We start from the raw sequence: 13,102 nt of genomic DNA on the forward strand, positions 1-13,102 counted from the left end.
AAATGATGTTGGCACTGGCATGGTCTTATTTACCTGAATAAATTCAATTATTTAGCTGGATCTGGCACCCCACAACCCTTAGCCTGTATATTCACTCATCTCTACTAGAGCATGTCGATATGGACAAGAATCCATATTATAATTCTGTATATTGACTGAATTATCATGATAACCATCAAAAGAATGATAAACGGCCCAGCTCTAAACCCTACTGCCAAATAGTTCAACTCTATAGCTCATTTGTACATGATATTTGGAAGGTTAAGGAAGTTTTCTTTTAGTTAACCACAACACACCGTTTGGTCATCTACTGCTTATATCACAGACCATCATCCACCATGTTCTGTGATGGTGTTTCAAGCTGAATTAGAGCTTCATTGTAACTATTCCAAGCACCAGATCAAGTAATATCATAGAAATAGGACAATAGTGTAATAAGCACGAGAGGGAACTAAATTAAATGGATGCTGGTTTAGTTTGTCGCATAGCTTTTATAATCCTGTCAAACTACAGCCACGGGCATCAATTGGGTCTCTAAATATAGAACTAAGTCCCATGTAAAAAGGCAATCTGCAAGATGATAAAAGTGCGCCGCTTCACAGCTCTATTTTCATATGAGACGTATAAGCTTTGTGCCAAGTTGATGTGACCCATTCCAGAAATATGAACATCAACACAGATAGAAATCTACAGTATTATGTGGGAGAAGATAAAATAGGATATTGACCTTTTTCCTAAATACAACCCAAATGTACTTTCCAGCTTTATCTATCTACAGTACAGCCGCTTTCTGTTGCCTCCTCTTTGATATCTAAATTCATGAATTCTGAGTTCATGAATTTTAATTGAACACATCTAATTCTGCTCTAAGGCATGAGAACGAATAGCTTTGCATTATCCGTCTGTTGAGCACCGCTCATTTTTACGAGGTCATCTGGAGAGCAAGCTGAGCTGGTTTGGTTGCTAGCTCTGCTTTAGAGCCCTGTTCCATTGGCCAAGTTAAAGACATGACAAATCATCCGTCTGGAGATAATGAGATTGTTGGTGATCAACTACTTGTCAAGGAATGTCCGGCTCCAACACATCAAATCAAATCAAATGTATTTATATAGCCCTTCGTACACCAGCTGATATCTCAAAGTGCTGTACAGAAACCCAGCCTAAAACCCCAAATAGCAAGCAATGCAGGTGTTGAAGCACGTTGGCTAGGAAAAACCTAGAAAGGCCAAAACCTAGGAAGAAACCTAGAGAGGAACCAGGCTATGAGGGGTGGCCAGTCCTCTTCTGGCTGTGCCGGGTGGAGATTATAACAGAACATGGCCAAGATGTTCAAATGTTCATAAATGACCAGCATGGTCAAATAATAGGTCTGGGACAGGTAGCACGTCCGGTGAACAGGTCAGGATTCCATAGCCGCAGGCAGAACAGTTGAAACTGGAGCAGCAGCACGGCCAGGTGGACTGGGGACAGCAAGGAGTCATCATGCCAGGTAGTCCTGAGGCATGGTCCTACGGCTCAGGTCCTCCGAGAGAGAGAAAGAAAGAGAGAATTAGAGAGAGCATACTTAAATTCACACAGGACACCGGATAAGACAGGAGAAGTACTCCAGATATAACAAACTGACCCTAGCCCCCCGACACATAAACTACTGCAGCATAAATACTGGAGGCTGAGACAGGAGGGGTCAGGAGACACTATGGCCCCATCCGATGATAACCCCGGACAGGGCCAAACAGGAAGGATATAACCCCACCCACTTTGCCAAAGCAAAGCCCCCACACCACTAGAGGGATATCTTCAACCACCAACTTACCATCCTGAGACAAGACCGAGTATAGCCCACAAAGATCTCTGCCACGGCACAACCCAAGGGGGCAACCCAGACAGGAAGATCACATCAGTGACTCACATCAGTGACATGATGCATCACTGAGGCCATTTGCCATTTCAAACAGGTTCTTCTGATATTGCGACCCTCTTAAAGTAATAGGTATTCAGCCATGAATATGAGCAATTGGTATAAGGACAGCAATCAGGAACTGAACCAACAACTCAGGCATTCCTAGCACCATGCTCCTACTGTACCAATTGAGTCACACAGGACCAGGTGTTGTCTCCTGTCCCTGAGACCACAACAGCAACATCAACAATGAGATCCAGATGCAACATCGTGCTTGACATCACCATCAATGCCCCACTGCTAATAACATCCTAAAGCCCTCAGATGCCACTCTGCTGTTCCTTCCTTCCCTCTATTCTTGTGCAATCCAAGTATCAATTAGCACCTCACTGGCAATAACAACGGGATCCGGAGGGCTGTCACTTAATTGAAGGCTGTTACCATGGAAACTGCAGATGGTGTCCAAAATGGCACCCTGTTTCCTTTATAGTAAACTACTTTTGACGAGCACTATGGGCCCTGGTCAAAAGGTAGTGCACTATATAGGGAATAGGGTCCCATTTGTGATGCAGCCAGAGACGGCTATGGTGATGGCTCCAGGAGGCTTTTAGCGGAGAGTGGAGGAGAGGAGACACCGCTGGTTCTTGCTGCAGGCAATCATGTTCCTGCCTAATGATTGTCAGCACTAATAATGTCATGAGATTGTCAAGTGTAAAACATCAATGTCATCTGAAGATGGCTCTAGTCAGTATTGCGTATGGCTCCTTCTGGTGCTTTATATTGTCTCCCATAATCACTTCCACCTGGACAGGCATTCTGTAGACTTTTGAGGAGAATGGAGAGGAGAATGAAAAGAGAAGAAAAGCAATAAGGGGTAGCACTTTACTGTAGGCCCCCTATGTATGCATTCATAAGACCTTTGTAACAGCTGCATAAGATATTATAACATCTGACATAGCCAGTCATCAACATTATGAACAGCGGATAAAGATGTTATGGAGCTGACAGGGGTGCTACAGTAAAGGGAGACCCATTATTGACGAACTCTGTAGGCTTGAGAGAAGAATTCAAAAATGGAAAGCAACATTTACTAACCTCGGGTTACCCTGAATTAGAGCATTTTTCGGTGCACGTTGGAGGCATACAGTGCATTCGGAAAGATTTCAGACCCGTTGACTTTTTCCACATTTTGTTACATTACAGCCTTATTCTAAAATGGATTAAATTGTTCCCCCCATCAATCTTCACACAATACCCCATAATAAAACAGGTTTTTACACATTAATGTATACAAATACAAATAAAGAAATATCACATTTACATAAGTATAAGTAGGTTGCAGAAATACTGATTTGACTCGTTTTGTTCAGATTGTTGAGCATGGCTGCATGTGGTCTATCCAAATCACAATTGCTTGATTGTTCAATTCAACATTTAAAATAAGTGGTGTCCTGTAGGCTATGCCTATTGTAACAGAGTAGAGAATGGAACAAATCATGGAGCATAGAGTCATACATTTTCTATTTCATCATGTCCATCATCGTGTCATCATCATCATCATCATCCTGTCCAGTGAGCCCTGAATTAATATGTGCATGAGTGCTTTTCCCATAAATCAAGATTATAAAGACTACATGCAATCACAGTTTAGTTCTACGTTCCGCCCAGTGAGAAGGATGTGCTGCTACTTTGGCTACAGGCCATGTTAATACAGTAGTAGTCACAGCAACGTACAAGTTAATCAGTCAGGGAAAACCTCTGACATTCAACAGCAATGTTCATCATTTAATTGGCTTGGTTGTGTGGGCCATCATTTCCGTCTCTGGAAAACAAACAAGGCTTTCTGGTGCAGTGAGGATTCTCTTATCTGTCACACAGACAGTGTGACACATTCAAAGGGGCCAGACTCTAATGCGCTGTTGCCGATGGTGGCATTACTGCTGAATATCAATGTGCATTTGAAAGCAATCACACCGCTTATTGAATCAGGTTGTCGGGGGAAGGGGCTGGGGAGGGTGCAGGGGCGTGGAGAGGGGGGGGGGCATTGCCTGTTCACTGCTCTGAAAGGAGCACTTACACATCCTATACCGCCACGGTAATTATCCTTTTCTCCCTTTCTCATTGTAATAAACATACCATAATTGCGCAATTGAAAAATCGCCTCCCACGAGATACCTACCTACTACCCATGAATGACAAATGTCAACTGAAGTGGATTACAGCTGTGTTTGTGCGTCATATCTAAATGCCAACAGTCTTTTTGAGCGTAGTTCCCTGGGGGGGTATGGTCACTCTCCTCGCCTCCAGGCCCGGTCTTAGTCAACCTCATGGGGACCCTTGATTGGGAGAGGGTAGCTAATGACTGGCTACAGCACTAATGGGGTACTAAGAGGCCTGATTGGAATAGAAAACCATACAAGGTACATTCAATATTCAAATCAAATCGTTATGTGTCACATGCGCCGAATAGAACAGGTGTAGACCTTACCGTGAAATGCTTACTTATGAGCCCTTAACCAACAATGCAACGTTTTTTTAAAGAAAATAAACTAAAGGAAAAATAGTAACCCAATAAAGGTTATATACAAAGGTTATTGGTACTGAGTCAATGTCCAATGTAATTATTTATTTAGCCATCTTAAATATAAAACGTATTTGTTCATCAACAATTGTGAATAACTCACCACAGGTTAATGAGAAGGGTGTGCTTGAAAGGATGCACATAACTCTGCAATGTTGGGTTGTATTAGAGAGAGTCTCAGTCTTAAATCATTTTCCACACACAGTCTGTGACTGTATTTAGTTTTCATGCTAGTGAGGGCCAAGAATCCACTCCAGGTACGTGGTGAGTACGTGAATCCAGGTACGTGGTTGCAAAGGGCATCAGTGTCTTAACAGCGTAATTTGCCAAGGCAAGAAACTCTGAGTGCAGCCCTATCCAGAAATCTGGCAGTGGCTTCTGATTCAATTCAATTTTCACAGAACCGCTTGTTGCAATTTCGATGAGGCTCTCGTTCAGATATTGGTAAGTGGACTGGAGGCAGGGCATGAAAGGGGTAATGAATCCAGTTGTTTTTTTCGTCCATTTCGGGAAAGTACAGTTGAAGTTTACATACACCTTAGCCAAACAAATTTAAACTCAGTTCTTCACAATTCCTGACGTTTAATCCTAGTAAAAATACCCTGTCTTAGGTCAGTTAGGATCACCACTTCATTTTAAGAATGTGAAATGTCAGAATAATAGTAGAGAGAATGATTTATTTCAGCTTTCATTTCTTTCATCACATTCCCATTGAGTCAGAAGTTGACACACACTCAATTAGTATTTGGTAGCATTGCCTTTAAATTGTTTAACTTGGGTCAAATGTTTTGGGTAGCCTTCCACAAGCTCCCCACAATAAGTTGGGTGAATTTTGGCCCATTCCTCCTGACAGAGCTGGTGTAACTGAGTCAGGTTTGTAGGCTCCTTGCTCGCACACGCTTTTTTAGTTCTGCCCACAAATTTCCTATAAGATTGAGGTCAGGGCTTTGTGATGGCCACTCCAATACCCGGACTTTGTTGTCCTTAAGCCATTTTGCCACAACTTTGGAAGTATGCTTGGGGTCATTGTCCATTTGGAAGACCCATTTGCGAACAAGCTTTAAATTCCTGACTGATGTCTTGATATGTTGCTTCAATATATCCACATAATTTTCCTACCTCATGATGCCATCTATTTTGTGAAGTGCACTGTCCCTCCTGCAGCAAAGCACCCCCATAACATGATGCTGCCACCCCCATGCTTCACGGTTGGGATGGTGTTCTTCAGCTTGCAAGCCTCCCCCTTTTTCCTCCAAACATAACGATGGTCATTATGGCCAAACAGTTCTATTTTGGGTTCATCAGACCAGAGGACATTTGTCCAAAAAGTACAATCTTTGCAAACCGTAGTTTGGCTTTATTATGGCGGTTTTGGAGCAGTGGCTTCTTCCTTTCAGGTTATGTCGATATAGGACTTGTTTTACTGTAGATATACAGTGGGGCAAAAAAGTATTTAGTCAGCCACCAATTGTGCAAGTTCTCCCACTTAAAAAGATGAGAGAGGCCTGTCATTTTCATCATAGGTACACTTCAACTATGACAGACAAAATTAGGGAAAAAAAATCACATTGTAGGATTTTTTATGAATTTATTTGCAAATTATGGTGGAAAATAAGTACTTGGTCACCTACAAACAAGCAAGATTTCTGGCTCTCACAGACCTGTAAAAGAGGCTCCTCTGTCCTCCACTCATTACCTGTATTAATGGCACCTGTTTGAACTTGTTATCAGTATAAAAGACACCTGTCCACAACCTCAAACAGTCACACTCCAAACTCCACTATGGCCAAGACCAAAGAGCTGTCAAAGGACACCAGAAACAAAATTGTAGACCTGCACCAGGCTGGGAAGACTGAATCTGCAATAGGTAAGCAGCTTGGTTTGAAGAAATCAACTGTGGGAGCAATTATTAGGAAATGGAAGACATACAAGACCACTGATAATCTCCCTCGATCTGGGGCTCCATGCAAGATCTCACCCCGTGGGGTCAAAATGATCACAAGAATGGTGAGCAAAAATCCCAGAACCACACGGGGGGGAGCTAGTGAATGACCTGCAGAGAGCTGGGACCAAAGTAACAAAGCCTACCATCAGTAACACACTACGCCGCCAGGGACTAAAATCCTGCAATGCCAGACGTGTCCCCCTGCTTCAGCCAGTACATGTCAACTTAGTGTATGTAAACTTCTGACCCACTGGAATTGTGATACAGTGAATTATAAGTGTCATGCACAAAGTAGATGTCCTAACCGACATTAGTTAACAATAAATGTGTGGAGTGGTTGAAAAATGAGTTTTAATGACTCCAACCTAAGTTCTGACTACTACTGTAAACAGAGCCTTGCAAGAATATTTAGAACTGTTGGATTTCTTCACATTTTATTCTGTTACAAAGTGGGATTAAAATGGATTTAATTGTACTTTTTTGCCAACAATCTACACAAAATACTCTGTAAAAAAATACATAACTAAAATATAGTCATTGCATAAGTATTCAGTCGCTTTGTTTTAGGCAACCCTAAATTAGTTCAGGAATATAATTTGGCTTAACAAATCACATAATAGTTACATGAACTCACTCTATGTGACATCATAGGGGTTGACATGATTTTTGAATGACTAACCCTTCCTCTGTCCCCCATACATACAACATCTGTAAGGTCCCTCAGTCAAGAACTGAATTTCACACACAGATTCAACTACAAAGACCAGGGAGCATTTCGAAAGCCTCATAAAGAACGGCAGTGATTGGTAGATGGGTAAAAATATCAAATCAGACATTGAATATCTCTTTAAGCATGGTCAAGTTGATAATTATGCTGTGGATTATGTATTAAACCACCCAAACATGTCAAAGATACAGTCTTTCTTCTGAACTGAGCTGCAGGACAGGAATGAAAATGAACAGGGATGTTAATCTTGAGGGCATTGGTGATTTTAAAACAGCTAGTTCAATGGCTGTGATGGGAGAAAACTGAGGATGGATACATTGTAATGACTCCACCATAATGACCTACATGACAGAGTGAAAAGAAGAATACAAATATAAAGGAGAAAATATTACAAAACATTCCTCTTGTATGCAACAAGGCACTGAAGTAATACTGGGGGGAAAACACAGCAAAGGAATACGCTTTTTGTCCTGAATGCAAAGCCTTACGTTTGGAGCACATCCAAAACAACACATTACTGAATAACTGCCTTCTTATTCTCAAGCATGGTGGTGGTTGAATCAAGGTATGGTTATGCTTGACATTGGCAAATTTTTTTAAATTATTTTTGAACAATACAAAACATCATGCAAAACGACAACATACAGACGCACAAAAACATTCACAACATCATTCCTGTTCACGCCCCCATTTCCAGCGCCGCCATCCCTCTCTGCCGCATGGCTTTTAACTGTACCACCTTTTTTTTCTCTCTGTCACCCATGCACTTTACATTTTTAGAAAATAAAGCATTTGACCTTTCCATTGTGTGAACGATGGGAGGATCGGTTGATTTCCAGTTAAGTGTGTTTTTTTCTCAAGATGATTGACGAGAAATGTATCGTCCAACCCATCGGGTATGTCACTGCACCCTCATATGCCATGTCTTGAAATATGCAGACAGACGGATTAGAAGTACATTTTGTCACGCCTGCTCCCGCTCACCCCCTCTTGTCACGCCTGCTCCGACTCGAGGGCACCATCATTATTATGCACACCTGTCACTATTGTTACGCGCATCAGTGGGACTCACCTGGACTCTTTTACTTTATTGATTGCCTCCCCTACATCTGTCACTTCCTCAGTTTCTTCCCCGTGTCTGCATTAATGTTAGTTTGTTCCCCTTGTCCAGACGCTGCTCTTGTTTTGTTTCATGTCCATTATCTATTACATATTCACTCCCTGTACTTGCTTCTGGTCTCCCAGCGTCTGTCCTCACACATTTACATTGTAATACTTCTGACAGCCAACTTTCTAACTCCACCCATAACTTTTGGACTTTATGGCATTCCGAGAAGGCATGGATTATTGAGCCATTGTTAGTTTTACACTTTTCACGATCGTTGTTCTTAGAATCGTACCAAGGCGCAGCGGATGTAGAGTTCCACATTTTAGTGACATCAATATATTTGGTATAGTTTTATCTAAAAAAGGATACATTTTAATGTCTCACTATTTAGAATTGTATTATATTCACTGAGGAGGATGGTCCTCCCCTTCCTCCTCTGAGGAACCTCCAATGCTATAAAGTTGTTCATGTTCTTAGCTTTATCCTTTGAAAATAGACACGTGAAAAAATTCTGGGGATGAGCATGCACATCTTCAATATGTACCCATTGTTCCACTTTAGTGCATTTAACTTATATGTCGCAAGTAAGAGCCCTAGGTGGCAAGCTGATACAATTCCAAGTCTGGAAGGTTCTAACCACCCTCAGACTTAGGAAGATGTAAAACGTTCCTTTGTATTCTTTGAGTTTTATTTGCCCATATAAAGTCCGTTATTAAAGAATGTCTTCGGTGCGGTAAGTGGTATTACCGAGAATAAATGTAAAAACTTTGGGAGATGTGCCATTCTGAAGAGGTTTATTGTGCGTGTAAGATACCGTACATGGGAAGATTGTTCCATTTAATAGATCTGCTTTCATATAGTTGAGTTATGAGATGAAGTTATCTTAATATATTTGCTGTTTGTTGTCACTTATTAAGCATCCTATATGATAATGAGGGGTTGTCAAGCAAACCTATGTGGGTGGTATCTAACACACCATTGGTTAATCAATGCCATGGGGCGTTGGTCGAATGCATTTGCCTTGGCTGAGTTCAGTATGACAGAATATGTTCAAAGTTTAAAGGCCGTGTGTCACATTAGCACCCCCAAATGTTAATAAAAATGCTTTGGTGTTTTAGCTGTCAAGTTTATGGGAATGTTGCAGCACTATGTAGGAGGGTGAGTCCTAGATGTGAGAAGTGTGCAGGAGGACATGAGACAAAGGAATGACTAGTTTCGGTGGAGAAAGTTAGTTGTGGGAGTACCCATGGGGCTGGAGATCGGAGGTGTCCGGTGAGTGAAAAGTAGGTTGAGGTTGCTAGGGTCAGAGTAGTACAGAAAGTGTCATATGCTGAAGCAGTGAAGAGAGTGGTAGAGGAATATGGGTACAGGGTGGTGGTAGAGGAAGATTGGAAGAGAGGATTCCTTTGAGTAGGCAGAGACTAATCAAATCAAGTTGTATTGGTCACATACACATATTTAGAAGATGTTATTGCGGGTGTAGCAAAATGCTTGTGTCCCTAGCTCCAACAGTGCAGTAGTATCTAACAATTCACAACAATACACACAAATCTAAAAGTAAAAAAATTGAATTAAGAAATATATAAATATTGGGAAGAGCAATGTCGGAGTGGCATTGACTAAAATACAGTAGAATAGAATACAGTATATACATAGAGATGAGTGAAGCAGTATGTAAACATTATTAAAGTGACTAGAGTTCCATTATTAAAGTGGCCAGTGATTCCATGTCTATGTATACAGGGCAGCAGCCTCTATGGTTCAGGGTTGAGTAACTGGGTGGTAGCCGGCAAGTGCAGGATATTTAATAGTCTGGTAGCCCTGAGATATAAGCTGTTTTTCAGTCTCTCGGTCCCAGCTTTGATGCACCTGTACTGACCTGGCCTTCTGGATGATAGCGGGGTGAACAGGCCGTGGCTCGGGTGGTTGATGTCCTTGATGATCTTAATAGAGAGTGATGGAAAGAATATGTGCTTCAGTAAGGTAGGTTTCTTGGCATTCATAGCTGTGGTTGTCAATTGGATCGAAATGGATGGAGTAGTGGAATGGAGTAGTGTTTTCATTTCAAAATTTTGCTGGCAGGGTTGCTGGCAGGGTCATTTTTTTTTTTACAGTACTGTATCACAAAGAATTTAAAGTAGGTAGGCCGTGAATAGCCTCACACTCCAGTACAGTAGGTGGTGGTGTATGCACCTTAAATTGGATGCAATCTGCCAACACCATCCAAAACAAGAAGACATGAACGTGACATAGGCATACCAATACATGAATCCTAAATACAGGTAGAATTTCCTTGTTCATTCTCTGCAGGTTTGTCATCTGATTTATTGGAGCCTGGTGGAGATGGAGGCAACCATACTACAAGGCAGGACATTTCTCTGAATCCAGTTTGAGGATTGCTACCAGCAGAAACAGGGCACACTCTGTCAATAAGTCACGATATTGTTTTCCTTTACATTGCATGATACTAGGCAGGAAGCCCTGGGCCAGAGGGGGGTCAGGGGTGAGAGCTCTCTCTCTTTCCATCGCTCTCCAGGTGCTACAGAGACAACACTGTCCAAGGACCTCCAGAGCCTTCTGACCAACTACCTGAGATCTCTCCAGAGCACAGAGAAGTAAGCTACACTCATAATATTATACTTGATGCACCATGTAAACCTCCTTCACTGTGGCAGTCTGTCTGTGTGATGACATACAGTGCTCTCGGAAAGTATTCAGATCCCTTGACTTTTTCCACATTTTGTTATGTTACAGCCTTACTGTCAAACGTATTAAATATATATTTTTCTTCATCAATCTACACACAACACCCCCTAATGACAAAGAAGTTTGGAGGAATTGCAAATTAAAATTAAATTCAAACTGAAATACCCCCCCCCTTCTCCTTCACCCAAATCCAGACAGCTAATGTTCTGAAAGAGCTGCAAAATCTGGATCCTTACAAATCATCTGAGATAGACAATCTGGACCCTCTCTTTCTAAAATGATCTGCCAAAATTTTTGCAACCCCTATTACTAGCCTGTTCAGCTCTCTTTCGTATCGTCTGAGATCCCCAAAGATTGGAAAGCTGCCACGGTCATCCCCCTCTTCAAAGGGGGAGACACCCTAGACCCAAACTGTTATAGACCTATATCCATCCTGCCGTGCCTTTCTAAAATCATCGAAAGCCAAGTTAAGAAACAGATCACCGACCATTTCGAATCCCACCGTATCTTCTCCACTATGCAGTCTGGTTACCGAGCTGGTCATGGGTGCACCTGAGCCACGCTCAACGTCCAAAACGATATCATAACCGCCATCTATAAAAGACAGTACTGTGCAGCCATCTTCATCGACCTGGCCAAGGCTTTCGACTCTGTCAATCACCATATTCTTATCGGCAGACTCAATAGCCTTGGCTTCTCAAATGACTATCTCGCCTGGTACACCAACTACTTCTCAGATGGAGTTCAGTGTGTCAAATCGGAGGGCCTGTTGTCCAGACCTCTGGCAGTCTCTATGGGGGTGCCACAGGGTTCAATTCTTGGGCCGACTCTTTTCTCTGTATATATCAATGATGTCGCTCTTGCTGCTGGTGATTCTCTGATCCACCTCTACGCAGATGACACCATTGTGTATACATCTGGTCCTTCTTTGGACACTGTGCTAACAAGTATGTCAGAGTTGAGGACCCTGACTCGCATAGGTATGTGGTGCCATACTGGACCAGAACATCTACTGCTTTCTCAGTCAGGCAGGAGACCGCTTCCTGGTGTAGAGGAGCAACCCTAAACTGTGTGAGTGTGTTTGCCTCAAAAAGCATCTGGCTTCAATCAGTTTATTCCAGTTAATTTTTATTCTTATTATTGTATTTTAACAGCAACAGTTCCAACCTAGACTAGTTTTCAACAATAGTTTCTACAGTAAAATGTACAGTAGGCCTGCTCATTTTTCATCTGTACTGTTACTATGGTTGCACTATCAGTAGCTAGCTTACTTTGGCGAATGTTAGCTATTAGCTGTGTACAAGGCCAGGAGATTGTTTGAAAAAGAAACTCACATCTACTACTATGAGTAAGTTGGTACTACCTTATTTCTGCTTACCATCACCTGTTATAAAATGACAACAATGCCTTGACTTACTTTTCCGCTGTCGAAGCACTGTTTCCTGAAGCATTCTGCCCTGTTCTGAAAGAACTCCCTGGGTTTACCATCATGCTGTGGATGTTTGGTCAGGACTTGTCCTTTTATTAATTTGTTCATTATGAGAGACTCATTACTAAGCACTTCCCCGCACAAAACACATTGTGGGCGCTCCTCGTTATAGGTTTGTATGAAAGAAACTCATCGCTGTATATGCATTTCATGACCATTGAGCTCAGTCAGAACTTGTGGCTAGCATGAGTCCATTTCATGACAATTGAGCTCAGTCAGAACTTGTGGCTGGCATGAGTCCATTTCATGACAGCGGTGAGTGATGGCGAGTGGGAATAACAAGAGCTGCAGAGTACTTTATGCTGAAAAACATGAACGGACACACGAGGACAAACAATATAGCGTAGTTATAGAAATAATGAAGTGTCTTACTATTCTCCATGGTTGACCCTCTTGCCTATTCTTTGAAGGTGGAAGGAGCCACAGTTATACACCTGAGCCAGCTTACTGCACAACACAATCCATCAATCAGATTGATACATGTGTGTGTAGGTGTGGGTTATAGGGTGTCTAATTGTTAAAAAATGTTTCAATATGGGTGATTTAAAATAGCCTGTTTTGTTTTTGTACAGACATCACACCCTTACCTAAACAGCACCCTCACCTGAGAAGTAGAAATCAAGGGGGAGAAACTGGGAATTGAATA

This window comes from Oncorhynchus tshawytscha, linkage group LG13, assembly GCF_018296145.1.
Source record: "Oncorhynchus tshawytscha isolate Ot180627B linkage group LG13, Otsh_v2.0, whole genome shotgun sequence".
NCBI lineage: Eukaryota > Metazoa > Chordata > Actinopteri > Salmoniformes > Salmonidae > Oncorhynchus > Oncorhynchus tshawytscha.